This window comes from Brachycentrus maculatus, unplaced genomic scaffold (genome assembly GCF_059751285.1).
Source record: "Brachycentrus maculatus isolate JH-2025_06_01 unplaced genomic scaffold, ASM5975128v1 h1tg000566l, whole genome shotgun sequence".
NCBI lineage: Eukaryota > Metazoa > Arthropoda > Insecta > Trichoptera > Brachycentridae > Brachycentrus > Brachycentrus maculatus.
This window is the reverse complement of record NW_028281308.1, coordinates 772,445-799,828: the sequence shown is the minus strand read 5'-3', so window position 1 is coordinate 799,828 and position 27,384 is coordinate 772,445. Positions and strand designations below refer to the sequence as shown.

At 31.5% G+C, this 27,384-nt stretch overlaps 1 protein-coding gene across 1 annotated transcript in view; it reads right to left on the bottom strand.

The window, feature by feature from the left end:
- Nucleotides 1-27,384, bottom strand: part of LOC148301407 (low density lipoprotein receptor adapter protein 1-like) — a 291,630-nt gene that overhangs the window by 114,817 nt on the left and 149,429 nt on the right. The window lies entirely within an intron of this gene.

Sequence of the window (27,384 nt, the reverse complement as noted above, 5' to 3'; positions counted from 1 at the left end):
TATTCATAAATGAACAGCTACTGTAGGGTTAAGAGGTGCTAAAATCAATACCACAAGAATAGCGTCCGGTAGAAGTGAAAGGTCATTTAGGGTTGTTTCGGAATCATTCATTGTGGGGTATTTCAAACTGAAATTCAATCCTAGGGTCATGTTATCAATGATAATACATTTTAATATGCGTACTTTCATAAAAAAATCGTTTAAAGTCTTTAAATTTCACTCTAAAATGGGGACCTTTTCCTAACGTTAAATACTACAATACAGTGAATACGCGCGGAGCAGGTTACTCGTGAAACTATGCAATAAATTAGAGTACAATATTATCCGTGTTCCTATGTCTTATAACTATTATAGAAACAGAATTATAATCATTTAAAGTCCTCCAATTTCACTCTAAAATAGGGACCTTTTTCTAACGTTAAATACTACAATACAGTGAATACGCGCGGAGCAGGTTACTCGTGAAACTATGCAATAAATTAGAGTACAATATTATCTGTGTTCCTATGTCTTATAACTATTGTAGAAACAGAATTATAATCATTTAAAGTCCTCCAATTTCACTCTAAAATAGGGACCTTTTTCTAACGTTAAATACTACAATACAGTGAATACGCGCGGAGCAGGTTACTCGTGAAACTATGCAATAAATTAGAGTACAATATTATCTGTGTTCCTATGTCTTATAACTATTGTAGAAACAGAATTATTATCATTTAAAGTCCTCCAATTTCACTCTAAAATAGGGACCTTTTTCTAACGTTAAATACTACAATACAGTGAATACGCGCGGAGCAGGTTACTCGTGAAACTATGCAATAAATTAGAGTACAATATTATCTGTGTTCCTATGTCTTATAACTATTGTAGAAACAGAATTATAATCATTTAAAGTCCTCCAATTTCACTCTAAAATAGGGACCTTTTTCTAACGTTAAATACTACAATACAGTGAATACGCGCGGAGCAGGTTACTCGTGAAACTATGCAATAAATTAGAGTACAATATTATCTGTGTTCCTATGTCTTACAACTATTAAGACCTATAAAGAAAACATAATATATCACATCTTAAAAAAATGCCAAAAATAAAATCACGTTTCCCTCTTTAATTTTTTATCCGCACCAATTGGTGCATAGGGCACTGTACACCATCATTCAACTACATTTACCTAATATATTTGTTTTTCCGTATCCTTATATTCCTTATATCACTATTGGAACATCTACCATACATGGTTTTGCCGCACAGAGAGATCGCATTCCGACTGCATTCAGTCTACTTTCATCCTTCCTTGCCAACTCCATACTTAAGGATATATTATTATATTGTATATATTATTTTACCCACTGTTGTGTTAAAAAATGTTATGTTATATATATATATATATATATATATATATATATATATATATATATATATATATATATATATATATATATGTATATATATATATATATATATATATATATATATATATATATATATATATATATATATATATATACATAAATATATAAATATATATATACAGTTGAACCTCTCATAACGAGCATAATTCGTTTCAGAATTTTACTCGTAAAGCGAAATTCTCGTTAAACGAAAAAAAATGTTTTGACTGGCTCACAAGTGAATGTCGTGAAAAGGGACTTGCCTTTTCTCTGTAGCTGGTAAGGGAGTAAATTTTTCAACATTTTATTTGCATATTATTTGTTGACATCTCATATGGAAGTATCTATATTATATCAAGAATATGGAAGTCTGACTTCCATATTCTTCCTTATTATCTTTGATGATAATCAAACAATAATATGAAAAATAACTCCTATAATTGGAGGTCATCTAGATTTGTGAACAATGGCAATTTGGACACGCTCAAAATGTTAAATTTGCTCGTTATGTGAATCACTTGTTATGGGAGGTGCTCGTTGTGAGAGGTTCCACAGTAAACAAATCTTTATGCAACTTTTTAAGGCGTTGAATCGAGATTTTATCCTGTTTATTAAATTGTATATTCTAATTAAATTCGCTAAGAAAGACTAATTAAAAATAAATTTTATTACTCATTGAATCCTTATATTATCGTATTTTAATATAATAATTGATATATTGTTAACGATTGCCAAAAATTATTCGACTAATAAATAATACGAACAAGAACAATATATTTTTAATTCAAAACCTAACCTAACCTAACCTAACCTAACCTAACCTAACCTAACCTAACCTAACCTAACCTAACCTAACTTATTATTATTTTTTTAAATGGTAATAATATTAGCATGTAACCACGCACCGAGATTTTTACGTCTACCGGCTTCGAGACGTACCCGTCTCTTCGTCAGGACGCTCACTAATATCCATGCAAACAATACTACCCTTCACTACCTTAGCACTATTTACACACATAAAACTACACAAAATGTTTAACACATGCCATTTTTGGTCGACCCGAAGACCAACATGCACAAAAGGTTTCAGCACAAACATGCGTTACGAGCTGAGGTTAAACGTGCACTAGGCATATTAATACTAATATTTTATTTGTACTTGTATTTTTAACATTTTTGTAAAAAAAAACAATAATAAAATAATAATATTTTGCCATGTATTAGTTTTGGTTATTATTTTAAAATCTTTATGGTTACTTTATTATATATACATATATATATATATATATATATATATATATATATATATATATATATATATATATATATATATATATATATATATATATATATATATATATATATATATATATATATATATATATATATATATATATATATATTAGTAGTGTAATGGTCAGTACGCTCGGCTACCGTTCTGGAGGACCCGGGTTCGATTCCCAGGGGGGGTAAGAAAAAATATGAGTGATTTTTTCACTGTAATATTTATTCAATATTATCCTGGACTGGTACTTGAAGCGGAGGGCTGATCACCCTTCCTTCATGTGTAAACGATCAAGATAACACTGCGTTTATATGACGCAGTGCCCTATGCACCGTTGGGTGCGGATAAGGGTTTTATTATATATATATATATATATATATATATATATATATATATATATATATATATATATATATATATATATATATATATATATATATATATATATATATATATATATATATATATATATATATATATATATATATATATATATATATATGACTTTTGTATTAAATGTGTTTTGAAAAATAAATAAATAGATAAATATTGTGAATCAGGTAATCGCCGTGGATTCTCCTCGAAAGACATCTAGAGGAAGACCAAAGAATTCATGGATGCTGCAGAAAGATAACATGAATCAAACCCATGGTCTAGGTGACGTTGTCCAGGATAGAAGGACCTACAACCTGAGGACGAGGAGAGCTGACCCCAACAGTCTACAAACACGATAAGTTGGGTTGGAGCCAAGAAGAAGAGGTAGCTCTAAATGAGTGACTGTTTACTAGGAGATACAAATCTAGAATGCCCTTATCAGACTATGTGGGTATCTCATGATAGTGGCTATGTTGTTGTCACCAATGTGTCACCAACATACCCACATGCCTTACACACAACAAGCATACGGTCTTTCTGAAGACCATTGTATTTTGCATGTAATTTCAGGACAAATAAAAATGGTCCTTAACCTACCTTGGCCTAAGAGGGGGATTTGAAAACCCCTTAAAACAATGTTTCACTCCATAATTGATAACCTTTAAAGCGATTCGATACATTTTTTTGAGACATATTTGTATTTTTACAATTCGATATTAATGCAGATTTAAAATTATAATACAAGGCGAAACATATGTTAATAACAGGCACTGGCTAGAACACCCAAGATGGGTGAAAATCCATTTCAAAGAAGAAGAAGAAGAAGAAACAAAAGTGTCGCCTACTTTCAAAATCTGCCAGATCCATGTAAGTCGATGTTCCAAAAAGTCGATGTTCCAAAAAGGTTTCAACAAGATGGCGCCACATGCCACTCGGCGGGTGCCACCATCAATTTAAACTTACTTAAACTATCTAACCATCACGCCACTTCTCCACAGGGTTAGGCAGAGAGACTAGAACGCCGCACCCCTCTGTCTTTGCAAACATTCTTCGTCTCCTCCACGTTCATGCATCTCCTCTTCACACCCCCCGATTATTACGACTACTAACTTGACCACTTTCAAGTATTCGGAATACCTGATCGTGCCAAGTTTTTCTTGTTCGTCCTCTGCTCCTTTTTCCAAAAACATTCACCTCATAAATTTGTTTTACCGTCTTTTCCTCATTTATTCGTTCTACATGTCCAAACCATCTCGAGACACCTTTCTTAATTTTATCGATAATGCTTATCTCAGCCTTGCATTCCTTCCTTATTTTACTATTCGAACATCTATCATACGTCGTTTTGTCGCACATTCTTCTGAGAGATTTGTAAACCTCTGAAAAAATACACTCTACATAGGACTGGGGTCTTCCTAACCCCTTGCTTTTAAGCTTGCATAATTTTGAAGCACTTCGTGTGAAGGTTAAACAAAAGTATATCAACAAAAAGCTTTTTTGACAAATAAGAAAAAAATTGAATAAGGTGTTGTTGTGAAAAATGAACGATATAACCTTTCGTCCCTTGTCCGGGAATAAAGGAAGCTGGACATGAAAAATGGGTTGGCACAGAAAGGGTTATAACTAACTCTCTGCGGGTGCTTTCTCGTACAAAATATAAAAGAAAGCCAATGCTCTCGACTTATTCGAATTACAATAGATTCGACAAAGTTACAATGAACTTTGTCAAATCTAACTAACTAACCAACTAACTAGTAACTAATGCGATCTCTCAGAAGAATGTGCGACAAAAAGAGTTATGATAGCAAATAAAAACGTATCAGCGGAAGCTAAACTGGCAGTGCACAACGGAGTCCTGGTTCCAACTCTAATGTATGGAAGTGAAACATGGAGTTGGCAAAAGAAGGATGAAAGTAGACTGAATGCAGTCGAAATGCGATCTCTCAGAAGAATGTGCGACAAAACGATGTATGATAGATGTTCGAATAGTGAAATAAGTAAGGAATGCAAGGCTGCGATAAGCATTATCGATAAAATAAAGAAAGGTGTGTTGAGATGGTTTGGACATGTAGAATGAATGAGTGAGGAAAGAACGGTAGAACAAACGAGCATACCCTGGAGAAACTGGTTCGGGTAGAGCCGAGGATAATAGCCGTACTCTCTCATGTAGAGATATATATTGAAAACTGTCCTACCGCATTCCCAGATCTGATACAGAAGCATCTAGGCTTCCTGACAGACCTTTTCTTGCAAAGCATTTTTTAAAAAAAAGTTGGGAAATTTATTGAAAATGTGAAACAACATAAAGTTGTGTCCCGATTTTACTGTGAATTTACATTTAAAAGCTTTCAATATCCCTGTCACTGCCAATCTAAATATAAAATACAAGTTTGTAAATCCGTCATCAAATTTTCTAGAAGTACCTCGTTGTAGGCAGTGAAAGGGATTAGAATTTAGTTCAGTTAGTCAGCTAGATCCGATTCCGACCCGACGTAGCCCGGTACACAGACGCCCACAACCCCGATCAGCACAGCAGACAGACACGGAACAGTGCAAAGGTATTTACAGAAAATGGTCAGTCATCGCATTTCCACTCAACCATTATTCATCGACACTATTTCGGATCCCTTTCACAAGTAACGACACATATATATATATATATACGTATATACACACATACACATATATTTTTTCTTGATACACGCCTATCACAATCCTAACAAACAATGGACATAAAAAACAATAAAGAACAACCCTATCTCAAACCTGGCACAAAGTCCTAACCATGACACTGAAAGACAACAAAAACACAACGCAGTACTTTACCCGTACGATGCAGCACTTAAGATCAAACATCAGATGAGAACATACAAGATAGTCGAGTGTGTCACCACCCAGATGTAGAGTATATTTACCCTAAAGGAGTTATTTGACGGGCACTATTGAATTAGGAACCCGCCATCTCCTCTCGGGGCGAACGGGAGGGTTTTTCAGCTGTGACAAAGCATTTTTATATGTCCATACACCATTAATATTATTAACATAACATAACATTAACATAAAAAAAATTCTTTACATTTATTTCAATCACAATTTTAAACATATTTAAAAAATATATATATACATATAAATCTAAGTATATATATATATATATATATATATATATATATATATATATATATATATATATATATATATATATATATATATATATATATATATATATATATATATATATATATTTATATATATATATATATATATATATATATATATATATATATATATATATATATATATATATATATATATATATATATATATATATATATATATATAATATATATATATATATATATATATATATATATATATATATATATATATATATATATATATTTAATATATACATATATATATATATATATATATATATATATATATATATATATATATATATATATATATATATATATATATATATATATATATATATATATATATATATATTTATATATATATATGTATATATATATATATATATATATATATATATATATATATATATATATATATATATATATATATATATATATATATATATATATATATATATATATATATATATATATATCGCGTCGATATCAAACAGCAACGTCACTTCACGATGAGTGTCCCAAAACAATACGTAGAATTTCGTTTGCATTTTGTATTGTTCATGTATATCTAATTATAGTGTTTATATTTTCAACAAAAAAAGAAGACATTTAAACTTGTTTTTATATAACGGACTTTCGGCTTTGACGGACAATTCCTGTCCCCAATCACGTTATATCGAGGGTTTACTGTACTCCTATATCGTTTTTGATATTATTGTAAGGCTTTGAGAATTGCACCCTTGTTATGTATAAATAATGTTGTAAACATGCTGTGGAGAGATGATTTTCCACATGCGTTAGTTTTCAAAATGGCATCGTTTAAAAACCGCTGGAAAAATATGTTTCTTTCACGAGTTGTTGGAATAAATTAGTCATTTGATGTGAAAATAGGGTAGCTAACTAACTGACCATCATATATATATATATATATATATATATATATATATATATATATATATATATATATATATATATATATATATATATATATATATATATATAGGAGAAAGTCAATTTATTTATCTAAAACGTGATAATTGACTATTTGATATCTTACCAGCTTAATATTGCCCTGAAAAAATCCCAAAGGATTTTAAACTTAGAAGTATAATATATTGACTTGGTAAAAATGTCAAACTGCATTGATGTTTATTTTGTTGCCAAGCAAAAGTGACTTAAATGGCCCTCCTGAACATTTTACGTTTTGTTAGTTGGTCACTTCTCCTGTACGACTACGATATATATATATATATACATAATACTTTTTTTTAAACTCATTTTGTTTTTCAGAGAAGTTAATGCCATATCAATAACTTATACGAAAGAAACAATTCGCTCGCGTCAAAGGCCGAAATATAATACGATCTTCGAGATGAAACGATAAAAATATGAAAATGTGAAATACAATATTATGTTTTAAAGATAAGGAGGATGTTCCGCCATCTTGGAATTTGATTCCACCCAAAAAAGCTTTTAAGAAAAGAGAAACCCCGCGGCAAAAATTTAAATTGAAACCGTTTCACAAATTCAGTTTGGATGAGTTTCATTTCTTTCAAAAGGTTTCGAGTTTCGGCAGTTAATTGTGAAATTTCAGTTTGAAGGAGATGAACAAATTTGTTTTGATAAAAAATGTTAAAAATAAAGGTCTATATATGTATTACACACGTGCAATAGAGGACTTCAATTAGATTACTTATTATAATAATAAAACCCTTATTCGAACCCCAATGGTGCATAGGGCACTGTGTCATATTAACGCAGTGATATCTTGATCGTTTACACATGAAGGAAAGGTGATCAGCCCTCCGCTTCAGGTCCATGGTAATATTGAATAAATATTACAGTGAAAAAATCACTTGTATTTATTTTACCCCCCTTGGGAATCGAAACCGGGACCTCCAGAACGGTAGCCGAGCGTGCTGACCATTACACTACGGAGGCGGATTACTTATAAATATTACTAATAAATATTACAAATTAAAATGGTAATCAATAATAATTTACAACTTATAAATTCACAAGTAAACGATTTTTCTAAAAGTACGTTATTAAATATGTTTCCAGTCATTCATCATCCCTGATCCCTTTTGACTGTGACTGCCAATCAACACAAGAAAATAAAGTCATTGAGATCTACGGCTGTCCAAATTTAAAACACAGTAAGGGACATTTTATTGTAGTATTTATATTTATTGTAGTAGGTTTTTTGCATTTATGGACTAAGTAGACTCTACTTAGTCCAAAAATGCAAAAAAACCTACTACAAAAAATGTCCCTTACTGTGTTTTAAATTTGGACAGCCGTCTACCCAAGCTCCTTTGCCTAACCTTTAAAATATTTTTATTTTTTTTAAGTACATAGTGTTTTAGTATTAATCAGTCTTGATAAAGAAGCGGTTAGCTTTGAAACCGGTAGACAATATAATTAAGTTAAAATAAAATATTTATAGTGATTTTAAAATAAAGTTACATTTTAATATACATTTTTCCATTTTATCAGTTTACTCTGAATGGAAAAATTTGTTTTACCGTTCTTTCTTCACTCATTCGTTCCACATACTCAAACTATTTACAAATTTGGCGTTTAATTTGTAGAAGTCCATTTTAATTTGTATGTTAAATGTTAAATCAAATACTGATTTTTTGAGTCTTGGTGTTTTGTCCAATTTGGTTTTCCAAACGTCCAATTTGACTTAAAGTGACTTATATGAAGTCCAATTCAATTTGTGTGGCGTTCAATTAGGTTTGTAAAACGTCCAATTTGCTAGTAAAACGTCCAATTTGGTAGTAAGGCGTCGTAAGAAGTCCAATTCGGTTTGTGAAACATCCTACTTAATTTTTTAGGCCTCCAATTTTATTTTAAAACGTTAAATTTTACTTGTAAGGCGTCCGATTTGGTTTGCAAAAGGTCCAAATTTGATGATTTGGAATGCGTCCAAATTGGTTTTCTAAACGTCTAATTTAACTAATTAGGCGTCAACTTTTATTTGTTGGGCGTACAATTCGGTTTGATATTTGAAACATCCAATTTGACTTATATTGACTTATATGACGTCCAATTTAATTTGTATGGCGTCCAATAAGGTTTGTAAACGTCCAATTAGTTAAGTTAAACGTCCAATTTGACTGATAATGAATTATATTGACAATTTAATTTTTGTGGAGTCCAATTAGGTTTATCAAACTTCCAATTAGTTAAGTAAAACGTCCAATTTCAAGTGAAAATCCTGTGTAGGGTGTTAATGGTTAAAGCGATATATTTTTTCAACTTTGGGGTAATTTTAGCACCTTTAACCGGTATTTATCGGTGTTTTCAGGCGCCTTGAAGTGGGGAGTATCACGGATGTACGAATTTCCCCAAGCGAAGGTAAATTGCGTCATATTTACTCACGAGCTGCGAATAATGTCATATCTTGCAAATCTCAACAGTAAAAATAATATGAAATAAATATGAAATATGCGAGATCGAAGATGTCGTTAGGTGGGGAAGGCAACGAAGGGGACAATTGTATGCGCGTGTGAGGAGAATGGAACCATCCAGACTCCCCTACATCGCACTTTACGGCCAACCCCATGGTAGACTACTCCCGGACAGATCACCAAAGAGATGGGTCAATAGCTGAGAATCGACATCGCAGTAGGCTTATCCCTCTTAAGAACAAACCACAAGGCCTACAACAAGATGAAGAAGAAGAAAAAGAAGACAAATAACATGTTGTATTTGACTGTCTGACCCAAAAATGTCAGCTTAAGGTAAAATTATACCAAATAATTGGCTCACTCCTTTCAACAACGTCATATATCAAAAATCGTCAATTTCAGTTGTGCATGTTTTCGGAGTGCCCAGAAAATGTACTATATCCCAGCAAAAGCGGCATATTTTAAACTTAATATTTACCCGCTACAGGGCAGAAAGTGTTGTTTTTGCATTTTGAAGAAAATGTATTGTTTAATTATTTTTTTAAATATACTAAATATTTTTCAAATGGAAAAAAAAACATTAGGTTTTACCTAAAAAAATATGTTGCACAGTAAAAAGATCAATAAGTTTCTCGGTATTTATTTTTAATACATTGTATTATATTTTCTAACTTAAAAACAATCTCCTGAAAAATCAATGTTTTTGATAAATGACGTTGTTGAAAGGAGTGAGCGAATTGTCAGACCCGCACTCCTCTATGGCTCCGAATGCTGGACGATGTATAGCATCTACTCTAGGCAACTAGAAACTGCTGAAGTGCGAATGCTTAGATGGTCAGCTGGAGTGTCCCTTGGAGACAAAATAAAGAGTTGACCCATTCGTGGAAGCCTGGCTGTAACAGGCTTCAATAGTAAGGTAGGGGAAAGGCAATTGAGATGGTATGGGCACATAGGACGCAGAGAACCTGATCATGCTGTAAACCAGGCAATCGCCATGGATCTTCCTTGAAAGACATCTAGAGGAAGACCAAAGAATTCATGGATGCTGCAGAAAGATAACTTGATTCGAAGGTATAGCTTAGATGACGTTGTATATTATATGATAGAATGACCCACAATCTAAGGACGAGGACAGCTGTCCACAACAGTCTACAAAGGCGCAAAGAACATCTGTCATACATCAGGAAGGTCTATTACTTTTCGACATCTCATCAAAGATGAAGAAGAATATGGAAGTCTGGGCATTTACGGGGTTGACGACCGTCAAAGGTCACTTAACACACGTGTAACATTCACTAATTCTACCCATTATTGACAACCACACTACTCAAATCGTTGGAAGTTCTATAAATGTATATTAACCAATTTTGAAACATTTTTCTTGAATCACTAGAACTTCACTAGAGACATCTATTGGTGAGATGAAAAGAAGCTTTTTATTGAGCAGAAACTCTATTAGTATGTGAGGTCCGAATACTGGATTATAATCACACACATGAGAAACGCCAGAAAATATCATTTTCATTTTTATTATTTCTGCTTATAATTTGACCAGATAATTTATTTACAACATTTTGAGTGTCCAAATACTAGTAATTGGAGATAATCCAGATTTGTGAACAAGTATTTGGACACACTCAAAATGTTGTCTTACCATCCTCCATGCAGACAACCTTCTAAAAGAAAAGAAAGAAACCTTAACGGATTATTCCTTTCAAAATATATATTTGTATTTTTTCTCATATTGGACGTTATTCGCAGGGCGCTGTGAATTGATGAGCCTCTTTTCGAAGATTTCATTGTAATTTATACCGAACGTTCCCCATTCTTTCGTCGTTTATTCGAATAAACGTATTGTAATGCGCATTTCGCAAAATAAACGTGGAAAAATATTACAAGCCGTTCGTTTTTGTTATTTTTGTTTTTCTTTACATCTCATTCTCTTCCTAACAGCCAAAAATACATGGAGAGCTATCAGTATTAGTGATTTTTCACTGTAGCATTTATTATACGTCTATAACGAGGTTACATTTTGCTATCAAGTCTTTCTTCTTCTTCTTCTGGTGCATAGGGCACTGCGTCATATAAACGCAGTGTTATCTTGATCATTTTATTTATTAAACCCCCCCTGGGAATCTAACTCGGGACCTCCAGTACGGTAGCCGAGCATGCTGACTACTACGGATATGTATATATATATATAAATATATATATATATATATATATATATATATATATATATATATATATATATATATATATATATATATATATATATATATATATATATATATATATATATATATATATATATATATATATATATATATATATATATATATATATATATATATATATATATATATATATATATATATATATATATATATATATATATATATATATATATATATATGTATATATATATATATATATATGTATATATATATATATATATACATATATATATATGTATATATATATATATATATATATATATATATATATATATATATATATATATATATATATATATATATATATATATATATATATATATATATATATATATATATATATATATATATATATATATATATATATATATATATATATATATATATATATATATATATATATATATATATATATATATATATATATATATATATATATATATATATATATATATATATATAAATATATATATATATATATATATATAAATATATATATATATATATATATATATATATATATAATATATATATATATATATATAAATATATATATATATATATATATATATATATATATATATATATATATACATATATATAACAATATATCAAATTAATGTTTGCTAGTTAAAAGCGCTGAATCAAAAACGGCTTTGTTAGGACCATTATTTACAAAACAGTCCTTTTCAGGGTCATGCCTCGCGATTCAAAGAGCCCTTTCTAGGTCACATTCCGTCCATGATAAACGTCCAGATTTACGGTCAGTTCCGCTTTGTTTGGTATAGTAATTAATAATTGCGTAAATAATATTTTTTATAAACAAAAACAAAGGGTTGAATTACAGATATTCCATACATGGATAGCCCAGGCATACATGACGACGAAACTTTATGTCTAGTCATACTTTTTCTCTTTTTCTGCTTGGTGTAGGCCTTGTGGCCTGTTTTTAAGAGAGGTTAGCCTCCTGCGATGTTTTCGATACTAATATTACTAAAAAAAATACAAAAATTTTAGTAATATTATTTTTGACATCTCATCAAAGACGAAGAAGAATATGGAAGTCTGGGCATTTACGGGGCTGACGACCGTCATAGGCTGGTTTAAGTGATCACTTTACACACGTGTAACATTCACCAATTCTACCCATTATTGACAACCACACTACTCAAATTCTTGGAAGTTCTGTATATATGAACCAATTTAGAAACCTTGTTGAATCACTAGAACTCCACTAGAGACATCTATTGGTGAGATAATATACTAAATATTTATCGAGTGGAGAAAAAACAGTCAGGTTTTACCTAAAAAGATCTGTTGCACAGTAAAAAGTTCAATAAGTGGCTTGATATTTATTTTTAATACATTTCATTATATTTTTTAACTTTAAAAACGATCTCTTGAAAAATCAAGTTTTTTTTTATAAGTGACGTTGTTGAAAGGAGTGAGCGATATGAAAATGCAGAGCGAAATTTTTTAGTAATATTAGTATATAACTACTCATCAAGATTTTTATATCTACCGGTTTCGACACGTACCCGTCTCTTCGTCAGGACAATCACTTCCACAGCATGAAAAAACAATACTAACCGTCAATGCCATAGCACTTTTTACTCGCTTAAAACTACACAAAATGTCTAACACATGCAATTTTGGTCGACCCGATGACCAACATTTTTTTTCTTGTAGGCCTTGTGGCCTTGTAGGGATTACCCTCCTGCGATGTCGATTCCCAGCTGTCGATCCATCTCTTTGGTGGTTTGCCTTGGGGTTGGCCGTGCAGTGCAATGTGGGGAGTCTGGATGGTTCCATTCTCCTCACATGCGCATACCATTGTCTCCTTCGTTACCTTCCCCACCTAACGACATCTTCCATCTCGCATATTTCCCTTATCCTGGTGTTCCCTATTTTATCCCGTAGACTCTTGCCAGATATGCTCCGTAGGGTCTTCATTTCTGACACTCTTAGCGGGTGTTTTGTTTCCGCTCTGCATTTTCATATCGCTCACTCCTTTCAACAACGTCATTTATTAAAAAAAAAAAACTTGATTTTTCAAGAGATCGTTTTTAAAGTTTAAAAATATAATGAAATGTATTAAAAACAAATATCAAGCCACTTATTGAACTTTTTACTGTGCAACAGATCTTTTTAGGTAAAACCTGACTGTTTTTTCTCCGTTCGATAAATATTAAGTATATTAAAAAAAATAATTAAACAAAACATTTTCTTCAAAATGCAAAAATAACACTTTCTGCCCTGTAGCGGGTAAATATTAATTTTAAAATATGCCGCTCTTGCTGGGATATAGTACATTTTCTGCGCATTTAGAAAACATGCACAACTGAAAATTTACGATTTTTGATATGTGATGTTGTCGAAAGGAGTGAGCAAAGTATTAATACACTTTTTTACTTTAAATTTTGTCATCTCTTTTCGTCTGCGACGTGCCTTTGTGTTTACGATATTGTATTTTAATATTTTAGATATCTTCAAACTTTTAAAAAGTTTTTTAATATCACCACCCCGCACTGTGGAAAACTGGCTACTTTGGTGAGATGACAAAACTTTTTTTTACAAAGTTTCAATAGATTGATGCAGCTCTGTCGAAGTGTAACTCATACACTGGACCCTCCATTTACACGGTGAATACCATCCACACGATATCGCGTAAAAAAATAAGGCAAACTAAAATAATAAAAAGAAAAAGATAGATGTTCGAACGGTGATATAAGGAAAGAATTTTTGATAATTTTTCTAACCCTTATCCGCACCCAATGGTGCATAGGGCACTGCATCGTATTGAAGCAGTGTGTTCTTGATCGCTACTTACATGAAGGCAAGGTGATCACTTCTGCGCTTCAGGCACCAGTCCAGAGTAATATTAAATATATATTAATGTGCAAAATCACAAATATTTATTTTCACTCCTTTGGGAATCGAACCCGGGACCTCCAGCACGGTAGCTAAACATGCTAAGCATTATACACCACGGAGGCGGACAAAATATATGTACAGTGGGTGGCCAAATTATTAGGGACACTTGTACTTTTTTGTAATTTTCAAGTTTAAATGAATTTTTTGGTCAAATTAATTAGTTATAATTATATTTTCTTATGTATTTTTGTTGCTGGTATCATAATTATTATTTTGAAGATGTATCAATACTGTGAAATATCAAAAAAGTAAGTTTTTTTTCATTTGGATGTTGATTAGTGAAAAATGATATTGGTGTGAGCTCAGTTAATATTTTTTAAACCATTTTTGTGTAAGTTTTTTGAGTTCAAGACCATAAAAACGTAAGTGTTGTTTAATTATTTATTAGTTTTGCTAATTCAATAAGTTAATTTCAATGAATTTTTAAATAAAATTCAATTTAATTTGAACTGAACCATAATATTCTCAATATAAGTATGGGAGAGTCTTCAAACATATCTCCGAGAAAATGTAGGGAAGTTATAACCTTACTACTTCATTTCACATATTTTCAGAGAGAAATAGCAGCACTTACAGATGTTTCGAAGTCAGGAGTCCATCGGATACAAAGAAAAATTGATAAAAACCTGCGTCTAGAATCAGCCCGCGTCGGAAAAAAAGGCAGAAAAAGCATCACAACTCCGCGTGGTGCCCATAAAATCAGGGACATCTATTTCCAAAATCGTATAAAGACTTTTGACTGTCTAATTTTTGTTGATTTCTGTTGATAAACTATGAAGGAATCAATTTATCCAAAAGGACAGTTCAGAGACGGTTAGTTGAAGTAAATCTAATGGGTCGACGTCCAACCAAAAAACTACGCCTGACTGAGGCATGAAGAAAAAACGACTCCTATGGGCCAAAGAACACCGGAATATGACTGTTTCGGACTGGAATCGAGTATTTATGACTTGTATTTGTATAATAAATTAAGAAGATAAAAAATATATGTATTTTTGCAATTATGGTAATACATTACAGGTCTGCTTCTTGGACGAGTCAACATTTAAAATTTTGGTGGGAAAAACTTCATTTTTCTGACGTGGCCCAGGAGAAAAATTCCACCCAGAATGCCTTGTGGAGAGGGTTAAAAACACCCTGTTAGCATAAAGTTGTGGTCCGTGATCTCATTTAAGGGTATGGGATGCCTCTTTATCATGGAAGGGACCATGAGGCAAGACCAGTACCAGCGAGTACTGAAAAGTCGACTCCAGCCGAGGCTCAAGAATGGTTCCCTGGCGATGAAGAGAATGTGTTAATGCATGATTCGGTATCGTGTCATAAAGCCAGGAGTGTTATCACATTCCTGGCTGAAAAAAACCTCTGTGTTTTGCCTTACCCGGGGAATTAGCTGGATATGAACCCCATTGAAAACCTTTGGGAACTAACGAAACGTGAGATTGCTAAAGAAGTCATCACCACCAAGCGGCAAATGATAGAAACTCTTATCAGAGTATGGCATAATAACCCTAATCTCTGGCACAATGCAAAAATCTGCATAAAAAGTATGCCCTGACGTTTGGAGGTTGTAATCGCAGTAAAGGGTGTTATTACTAAATATTAAGATTTTTTTTAAATTGCTGAATAATCACTTTTTATGATAAAAATAAATTGGTATTATTAAATCCATGATAATATAGTTTCTTAATTCTAAATAAAGCACCCCAATCAATAAAAATTTTTTCAAAAAAACAAATTATTTGCTCATTAAATTCATTTTATAATGAAAATTACAGGAAATTCGAAGTGTCCCTAATAATATGGCCACCCACTGTATATATAAATATATATATATATATAAATATATTATAAAATTTGATAAAATACATTTATATTATTTGTTTATTTAAACTTTATGTACATAAAAGAAATAAGTACATTGGCGGGCTTATTTCTAAAAAGCAATATCTTCCAACCAACCAAAAACAGACAAGTGATATTGGTCAAAACGTTTGATACCATATATAGCTGTTTACAATCAGAGGGTAGATAGTACTTGAACATTTAAAAAAACATAAATTACAAATTGATGATAATAAGGAAGGCAAAGGAAGAAGGGAGTTTAGGGAAGGAGGTAGAGGGAGGAGGTTTGATGGACAGATAGGATTCTAATGATAGATAGTAATGTCTCAGACGTTTCTTAAAAGTTATTAGAGAAGGTGCATTTGTTTACGCGGAGAGGTAATTCATCCCATAGTCTGGCCGCTTGGACAGAGAAGGAATTACTGAAGAATGATGTGTTATGGCGAGGAATGGGAAGTGTTCTTTCTTGGGAAGAACCAAGTGATATTAGTACTACATACATATACGGTCAATGTATACCTACCTATAAAAAATACATTTAAATCAATTTTGTGACAATTGTTTCGTCTAGTTGTGGCATTTTCAAACGAACTAGGCGAAACGATTGTCACTAAATTGACTTTTATGTGTTTTTTAACAATAAAATACAACCTAGCTGACTCAAAAAATCAGCATTTGATTTATCATTTAATACATAAATTATACTCTAATTGCTGTGACTGTGGGAACCAGTAGCGTGTACAGAGAATTAATTTGTGTAGGCAGTAGAGGTAGGTAGTAAGGTGATGAAGATGATTTGGGGGCCACACGAGCTTAAGTACTCTCTTATGGTAGAGAAAGTCCAAAAGAAGTTCCTGAGGTATCTCTACATGAGAGAGTACGGCTATTATCCTCGGCTCTACCCGACCCAGTTCCTCCAGGGTATGCTCGGCTACTACAGTTTAGAGACTAGAAGGAATGTGTATTTAATGAGGCATTTTTATCCATTATTTCGCGGTATGATGGATAATCCTGAAATTATCCGGAGCATCGGTCTGTATGTTCCCGATAGTTAGCTAAGACAGCGTCGGCATAGATTGTTTCATGTTCCTATATACAGGAGCAACCTGCCGATGGTTATGCCTGTAGGAAGATATGCTGAACAACATCTCATTGGATAATGATCTGTTCCATGTCGCTCACTCCTTTCAAGAACGTCATAAATAAAAAATCGACAATTTTCAGTTGTGCATGTTTTAGGAATGCCCTGAAAATGTGCTATATACCAGCAAAACCGACATATATTTAACTTAATATTTTCCCCGCTACAGGGCAGATAGTGTTGTTTTTGCATTTTGAAGAAAAGGTATTGTTTAATTTTTTTTTTTAAATACTAAATATTTTTCAAATGGAGAAAAAACCGTCAGGTTTTACCTAAAAAGATCTGTTGCACAGTAAAAAGTTCAATAAGTGGCTTGATATTTATTTTTAATACATTGTGTTATATTTTGAAACTTTAAAAACGTTCTCCTGAAAAATCAAGTATTTTGATAAATGACGTTCTTGAAAGGAGTGAGCGATGTGTCTGAAGGAGTTTTCCGAAGCCGGATTCTTCTACACCTCTAGCAACAGTTCTTACATATTTTCGATTTTAATGTTTTTTTAATGTATACGCTTTAAATTTTAAGCTTGTAATGTTATGTTAATTATAAATAAATAAATTGAGTTAAATTTAATGTCTCTCAGTGATTAAAGAAAACACTTGTTTTTTACCCCTTGAGTTTTATTATAGACTACATGTTTCAGAAGTTAAACTTCCATAATTCAGGTCTGTATAATAACTAAAAAAATAAAATATAAAATTGTTCTATAAATAAGGAGAGGGGAAAGTAAGGGGAAGGGGTTAGTCAAGGGACGGAGTTTGAAAACAAAGGAAAAATGGAAAGCAAAGGTGAAGAATTTTGAAACAATATATTATTTAATAAATTATTATTAGAATTTAGGTTTTTTTTGGATTTCTAAATTTTCAAGATAATTCATAATTTGGCCTTTATATGGAACAAGGTGTAATAATTTTAATTTATGAGAGTGAAATGTCTCTCAGGTAAGTTAGGATAGGCACTGCTTTTTCGCCTACATGGAAGGCACGCCCCTGGAACTGACGTCACAAACAGCCCGTTTGTCAACTCGAGCCTTAATGGATCGTGTAATTCGGGGCTATTTATTTTGTTAACAAAGAAATAAGTGTAAGATCTTAATTTTAATTAATTTCTTGAACAATTCCTAAAGATTCGGAGAATCACCATCAAATTCTCCGAGCCCCGCCTGAGAATCATTATAACTTGGTGATGGGACGATTTGGAGCTCAAAGAGAATTTTTCTTCTTTTAATACATTTTAAGAATTTTCTATGGAGTCGTTTTCATGAAAAATCACATCAAAGAAGCTTTTTAATTAAAAGTTAATTTGGGTATTTAAAACGAGATAGCTAAGTTATTATTTTTCATATCAATATATATATATATATATATATATATATATATATATATATATATATATATATATATATATATATATATATATATATATATATATACAGTCCTGGCCATATGTATAAGGCACCCCCTACAGAATTAGTTTAAGTCTTTAAATACTATTATTTTTTGACAACTAATAAAAGATGAAGAAGAATATGGCAGTCGGGGCATTTACGGGGCTGAGGACCTTTGTGTGTGATTATAATCCACGATTCGGACCTCACATACTAATAAAAAAGTTTCTGCTCAATAAAAAGCTTATTTACATCTCACCAATAGATGTCTCCAGTGAAGTTCTAGTGATTCAAGAATAATGTTTCAAAGTTGGTTCATATATAAAGAACTTCCAAGAATTTGAGCAGTGTGGTTGTCAATAATGGGTTGAATTGGTGAATGTTACACGTGTGTAAAGTGATCACTTACACCAGCCTATGATGCTCGTCAGCCCCGTAAATGCCCAGACTTCAAATTCTTCTTCATCTTTGATGAGATGTCAAAAAATATTACTTTTTATTCTTCATACATTCAGGCATCTCATCATACATTTTCATCACTTCTACATTAAATAATTTTGCGACTCGGTTTTTTCAACAATGGCGGTCTTAATTTATCGTTATTTCTAGAAATATGTTCATAACATGACATGTGATTAGCTAAGGGAGAAATATACGACATCTCGATCCCAATTTCTATAAACGTTTTTAATAAATTTTAATTTCTCCCAGTACCTACGCTTAAAATCGATGGAATAAATCTGAAAACACTGTTACGAATGACGTCACACGGTACCTGTCAAAAATTGGAATATTCTAATTAAAATTCCATTTTCGGAGTTGTATCGAGTGTTGCCACATGCCGAGCCCATAAATTATGTACAAGGCAGTACCTACCTCACCCTTCGGTAGGTATTCGGGGGAAAACTGGCTTATCAGGACACCCACCAATAAAAATCGTGAAAAAAATTGTAACGATTTTCTAGAATACGAAAACATATTTTTAAATACTCTTCTTCTTCATCTTCAAACCTTTATCTGCACCCGATGGTGCATAGGGCACTGCATCATGTAAAATTAGTAATATCTTGATCATTAATACATGAAGGAAAGGTGATCAACCCTCCGCTTCATGTACCAGTCCGGGATAATATTGAATAAATATTAGAGTGAAAAAAATCGCTTATATTTATTTGACCCCCCTCCCCTGGGAATCGAACCCGAGACCTCCAGAACGGTAGCCGAGCTTGCTGACTTGGTTTTTTTGTGCATTACACTACGGAGGCGGACTTGGTTTTTTTATATGGCTTATATAATTTGACTGGTTACTTTTATTCGCACCATTTTGAGTGTGTCCAAATACTTGTTGCTACACAAATCTAGGTTTTCTTCACTGTGAGTAATTTTTTTTTGACATCTCAACGATCTATCTTAACAGTTCCAAAAATTTGAGTTTTGTGGTTGTCAATCATGGGTAGAATGGTAAATGTTGCACGTGTGTAAAGCGATGTCTTCAACCAGGTCGTAAGCCCTGTAAAAACACAGACTTTCATGTACTTTTTCATCTATGTTGAGATGTGAAGAAAAAATATTAGAATATCTGGATTTGCTACAAACAGCGCTAGGCAATCTCAAATCAATCAGGTATATTAGATAATAATTTAAAAAATTACAAAAGAATTTTTTTTAATAATTTTCAAAATTCGTTTCTTCCGCATTTCCCCTTTGAAGAGATTGATTATTTTTTGATGTCGGAATTGGATTTTAATTAGGGATAATTTTGAAATATACCGTCGGCGGATTTCCATCCAATCTGCTAACAAAAGCCCGAAATTTACTCTTTTTTACAACCTTCAATACAATATTGACGTTATCATATTTTTTCATTTTCATTTTATCAAGTTTTTTCAGGTTCTGAAAGTTTTATCATTTTTTTTAAAGCCTGAAGGGAGTTTGTGGACTTCAAAAATTTCACATAAGAAGTATAAGCGGATATGGTGTAATTAAATTTGGATATATATATATATATATATATATATATATATATAAATATATATATATATATATAAATATATATATATATATATATATATATATATATATATATATATATATATACATATATATATATATATATATATATATATATATATATAAATATATTTACATATATATATATATATATATATATATATATATATATATATATATATATATATATATATATATATATATATATATATATATATATATATATATTTATATATATATATATATATATATATATATATATATATATATATATATATATATATATATATATATATATATATATGTATATATATATATATACATATATATATATATATATATATATATATATATATATATATATATATATATATATATATATATATATATATATATATATATATATATATATATATACTTGTCCGCCTCCGTAGTGTACTTGTCAGCACGCTCGGCTACCGTTCTGGAGCTCCCGGGTTCGATTCCCAGGGGGGGGTCAAATAAATATAAGTGATTTTTTTTTCTGTAATATTTATTCAATATTACCCTGGACTGGTACCTAAAGCGGAGGGCTGATCACCTTTCCTTCATGTGTAAACGATCACGATAACACTGCGTTTATATGAAGCAGTGCCCTATGCACCATTGAGGTGCGGATAAGGGTTTTATTATTATTATTATTATATATATATGCAAATATAAAAACGTTATTTTATTAAGTATGATGTTATAAAAACATAAATATATTTTTCATAACATCGTTTTTTGTAAATAAGACAAGATATGTATGGTGGACATAAATGTTTATGTGAAATAAGAGCAAACGTATAATACGAAACCCTCTGAATAATATTTTGGTCTTACTACACTTGTGGACAAAATATTACGACCAATATTTAATAGAATGTATGACTAGACAGGACGTTTTTGTCCGTCTCCGTGGTGTAATGGTTAGCGTGTTTAGCTACTGTTCTGGAGGTCCCGGGTTCGATTCCCAGGAGGGGTTGAAGATAAATATTAATGATTCCACACTCTGATGTTTATTTAATATTACCCTGGACTGGGTCCTGAAGTGCAGAAGTGATCACCTTGCCTTTATGTAAGTGATGATTAAGATGACAATGCGTCAATACGATGCAGTGCCCTATGTTATGATAAGGGTTAGAAAAAAATGACTAGATGTATGGAAGTGAAGGAGGCGAGGGGTGTATGTGAGGAATGTCAGGACAGAAGATTGTGGCGTTCCATCCTCTCTGCCTACGCCCGCGGTGAAACTGAGTGATGGTAGTAGTAGTAATAATTATTAGATTTAATTTTTGTACTGTCATTTCTTGTTGGAACTGCATTTTATAGAATAATAAATAACAAATTTGTAATTTTATTTGACCAGCAACAGGGTGTCGTCGGCGAAAATTCTTTACGTAATTTATTAATAAATAATATGAAATATATATTAATGAATTAAATTATTTCTAAGTAGCCAATAATTTGGGCCCAGCCTGTAGGTTGAGAGTTGTGAATATCGACTTGTATCGGGTCGTAATTTACGATAGAATAAGAAGAAGAAGAAAAATGAAAAGTGTATGAGGAAATAAAAATAAAGTCTGCATATCAAACACACATCGCTCACTCCTTTCAAGAACGACATAAATCAAAAAACTTGATTTTGGAGGAGAACGTTTTTAAAGTTTAAAAATATAATACAATGTATTAAAAATAAATATCAAGCAACTTATTTAACTTTTTACTGTGCAACAGATCTTTTTAGGTAAAACCTGAAGGTTTTTTCTCCATTTGAAAAATGTTAAGTACATTTAAAAAAATAATTAAACAATACCTTTTCTTCAAAATGGAAAAATTACACTTTCTGCCCTGTAGCGGGTAAATATCAAGTTAAAAATATGCCTCTTTCGCAGGGATATAGTACATTTTTTGGGCATTCCGAAAACATGCACAACTGAAAATTGACGATTTTTGATTTATGACGTTCTTGAAAGGAGTGAGCGATATGTTTGATAATGTCCTAAGAAGACGAAACGCGTCACGTATTTAACATATACATAAATAAATGTAGAATTCAATCCAACAAACCTTGTTTTATTCTGGATATATTACCCAACAATTCAATATGGAATTCTACCAACTGTCTGCAGTTACAATAAATAAATAAATGTCTACATATTCTTCTTCTTCTCTTACTAGATCCTAAGGATCTGTTAGTGCCTCCGCTTGTAGCTCTTGGGATGTTGACTCCCAGCTGTCTTCCCACCTTTTCGGAGGTCTGCCTGGGGGTCTGCGTCCTTCAGGGATACCTTGGAAGGCGATACGTGGAAGTCTGTCATCTGACATTCTGTTCACATGATCATTCCAGTATCGCCATCGTCGTCGTCCCCACCTCACGATATTCTTCGTCATGTGTGTAATAATAATATGAATAATAGTACCCTTATCCGCACCCCAATGGTGCATAGGGCACTGCGTCATATAAACGCAGTGTTATCTTGATCGTTTACACTTGAAGGAAAGGTGATCAGGCCTCCGCTTCAGGTACCAGTATAGGATAATATTTAATAAATATTTCAGTGAAAAAATCACTTATATTTATTTGACTTCCCCCTGCGAATCGAACCCGGGACCTCCAGATAGCCGAGCGTGCTGACCATTACACTACTGAGGCGGACAACACGTTACATGTCGCTCACTCCTTTCAAGAACGTCATAAATCAAGAAATATGATTTTTCAAGAGAACTTTTTTAAAGTTTAAAAATATAATACAATATACTAAAAATAAATATGAAGCCACTTATTGAACTTTAACAAGGACATGAATAAATTAATGAAATAAATTACATGTAGCCGATAATTTGGGCCCAGCCTGTAGGTTGAGAGTTATGAATATTGACTGGTATCGGGTCCAGCGCAGTTAGCCCTACGAATAGGTTATAATTCACGATAATTGAGGGCATTCGAGGGGTGCCTGCGACCACGTGACCGCATTACAGTGATGCGGTCCCATACATCACGGCACGTGATCTAGCCCATGGAAATAATTCCAAGTATTTCTAATATACTCACTCACTAGAGGCAAAAAATCAAACTGTACGGCTTGGTTGGATAAGAGGAATATTTGGTGATGAATTAGCATATTACAAAGATGAAAGAAAACACGTGTTTTATACCACTTGAGTGGTAATCATTGTAACATCGCTCACTCCTTTCAAGAACGTCATAAATCAAAAAACTTGATTTTTCAGGAGAGCGTTTCTAAAGTTTAAAAATATAACACAATGTTTAAAAATAAATATCAACCCACTTATTGAACTTTTTACTGTGCAAAAAATCTTTTTAGGTAAAACCTGAAGGTTTTTTCTCCATTTGAAAAATGTTTAGTTTATTTAAAAAAATAATTAAACAATACCTTTTCTTTAAAATGCAAAAACAACACTTTCTGCCCTGCAACGGGTAAATATTAAGTTAAAAATATGCCTCTTTTGCTGGGATATAGTACATTTTCTGGGCATTCCGAAAACACGCACAGCTGAAAATTAACGATTTTTGATTTATGACGTTCTTGAAAGGAGTGAGCGACATGTCTTACCACAAAGTTAATACTAACTAACTAACTAACTAACCATCGCGCCGCTTCCCGCAGGGGTAGACACAGAGAATAGAACGCCACACCACTCTGTCCTTGCAAACATTCATGCATCTCCTCATCCATACCCGCCGATTGTTACGACTCTTAACCTGACCGCTTTCAAGTATTTGGCATACCTGATCGTGCCATGTTTTTCTCGGTCTTCCTCTGCTCTTTTTTCCACTTACATTCGCCTCATAAATTTGTTTTACCGTTCTTTCCTCACTCATTCGTTCTACATGTCCGAACCATCTCAACACACCTTTCTTAATTTTATCGATAATGCTTATCTCAGCTTTGCATTGCTTCCTTGTTTCACTATTGGCAAATCTATCATACAAAGTTAATACCGAAACAATAAATAAATTAGTAGATTAGCCAAAGAATCAATTTCTTGAATTTTTTCGCTGATACTTTGTGGCACATTTTAAAAACTTATTATAAAATACATCAACTTTGTTTTAACCACTTTTTATTCGTACATTTTCTCCAACTAATGCTGAATAATATTCGCTGTGCAAAGCTCAATTAAAGCAACATTTAGGAGCTTTTCCGTTTTTTTTTTAATATGATCACATTTTCATATGATTTTTTTTATTTTTTTTTTATTTATTATTTATTTTTCATAATACATAGATTCATTCAAATATACATATTCATTTCATATATCGCTCACTCCTTTCAAGAACGTCATAAATCAAAAAACTTGATTTTTCAGGAGAACGTTTTTAAAGTTTAAAAATAAAATACAATGTATTAAAAATAAATATCAAGCCACTTATTGAACTTTTTACTGTGCAACAGATCTTTTTAGGTAAAACCTGGAGGTTTTTTCTCCATTTAAAAAATATTTAATACATTTAAAAAAAGAATTAAACAATACATTTTCTTCAAAATGCAAAAACAACATTTTTTGCCCTGTAGCGGGTAAATATTAAGTTAAAAATATGCCGCTTTTGCTGGGATATAGTACATTTTTTGGGCATTCCGAAAACATGCACAACTGTAAATTGACGATTTTTGATTTATGACGTTCTTGAAAGGAGTGAGCGAAATACATTTATTATACGTATTACGGCTCTTTAGGCACGGCCTGTATTGAGCCGTATACTAACATGTTAATACAATTCGGCTGTCCAAATTTAAAACACAGTAAGGGACATTTTTTTTGTAGTACATTTTTTTGCATTTTTGGACTAAGTAGAGTTTACTTAGTCCAAAAATGCAACAAAAAAAAGTACTACAAAAAAATGTCCCTTACTGTGTTTTAAATTTGGCGGCCGCATTGTATGGAGAGCGTGGAAGTTTTTGGTATTGTAAGGGAAGGGTAATTAACTATAACCTAACTATGAGTATTTCAATGTTTTAGAATTAGTACATAAACCCTGAATATGACAAGGTTCTTGTCAAAACCGGTTGGAAAAAATGTACCAATAAAATTAAAAATACAATATATATTTTTTTATTTATGACGTTGTTGAAAGGAGGGAGCGATGTATCAAAAATTATATGTATATGAATCTACATATATGAAGCTGGGAGTGTGTTTTAGTAGGGGAGAGTCTGGCGTTCTATTCTCTCTGCCTACCCCTGCAGGGAAACTTGAGAGATCACTTAAGCTAGCCAGTACCAGGCCCTATGCACCATCGGGTGCGGATAAGGGTCATAATAAATCAATATTATGAGTCTCAACTATCGAAAATATCTATCGTATTTTTTCATACATTTGTCAAGTATCACCGCTTTCATACTTATGCCAATCCATGTTTCGGTTCTATACACCAGTATTGGCACTAGCGCTCCATCATGTACCCCTATATGTACAGGGGTGTGCATTCCATAAATATATATGTATATATATATATTTATATATGTATATACATATATATATATATATATATATATATATATATATATATATATATATATATATATATATATATATATATATATATATATATATATATATATATATATATATATATATATATATATATATATATATATATATATATATATATATATATATATATATATGTAGATATATATATATGTAGATATATATATATATATATATAATATATATATATAATATATATATATATATATATATATATATATATATATATATATATATATATATATCACAAAATCCTTATCCGCACCCCAATGGTGCATATGGCACTGCATCATTTAAACGCAGTGTTATCTTGATCGCTAACACACGAAGGAAAGGTGATCAGCCCTCCACTTCAGGTACCAGTTTAGGGTAATATTAAATAAATATTAAAGTAAAAAAATCACTCATATTTATTATTAGACCCTCCTTCGGGAATCGAACCCGGGACCTCCACAACGGTAGCCGAGCGTGCTGACCATTACACTACGGAGGCTATATATATATATATATATATATATATATATATATATATATATATATATATATATATATATATATATATATATATATATATATATATATATATATATATATATATATATATATATAATATATATATATATATATATATATATATATATATATATATATATATATATATATAT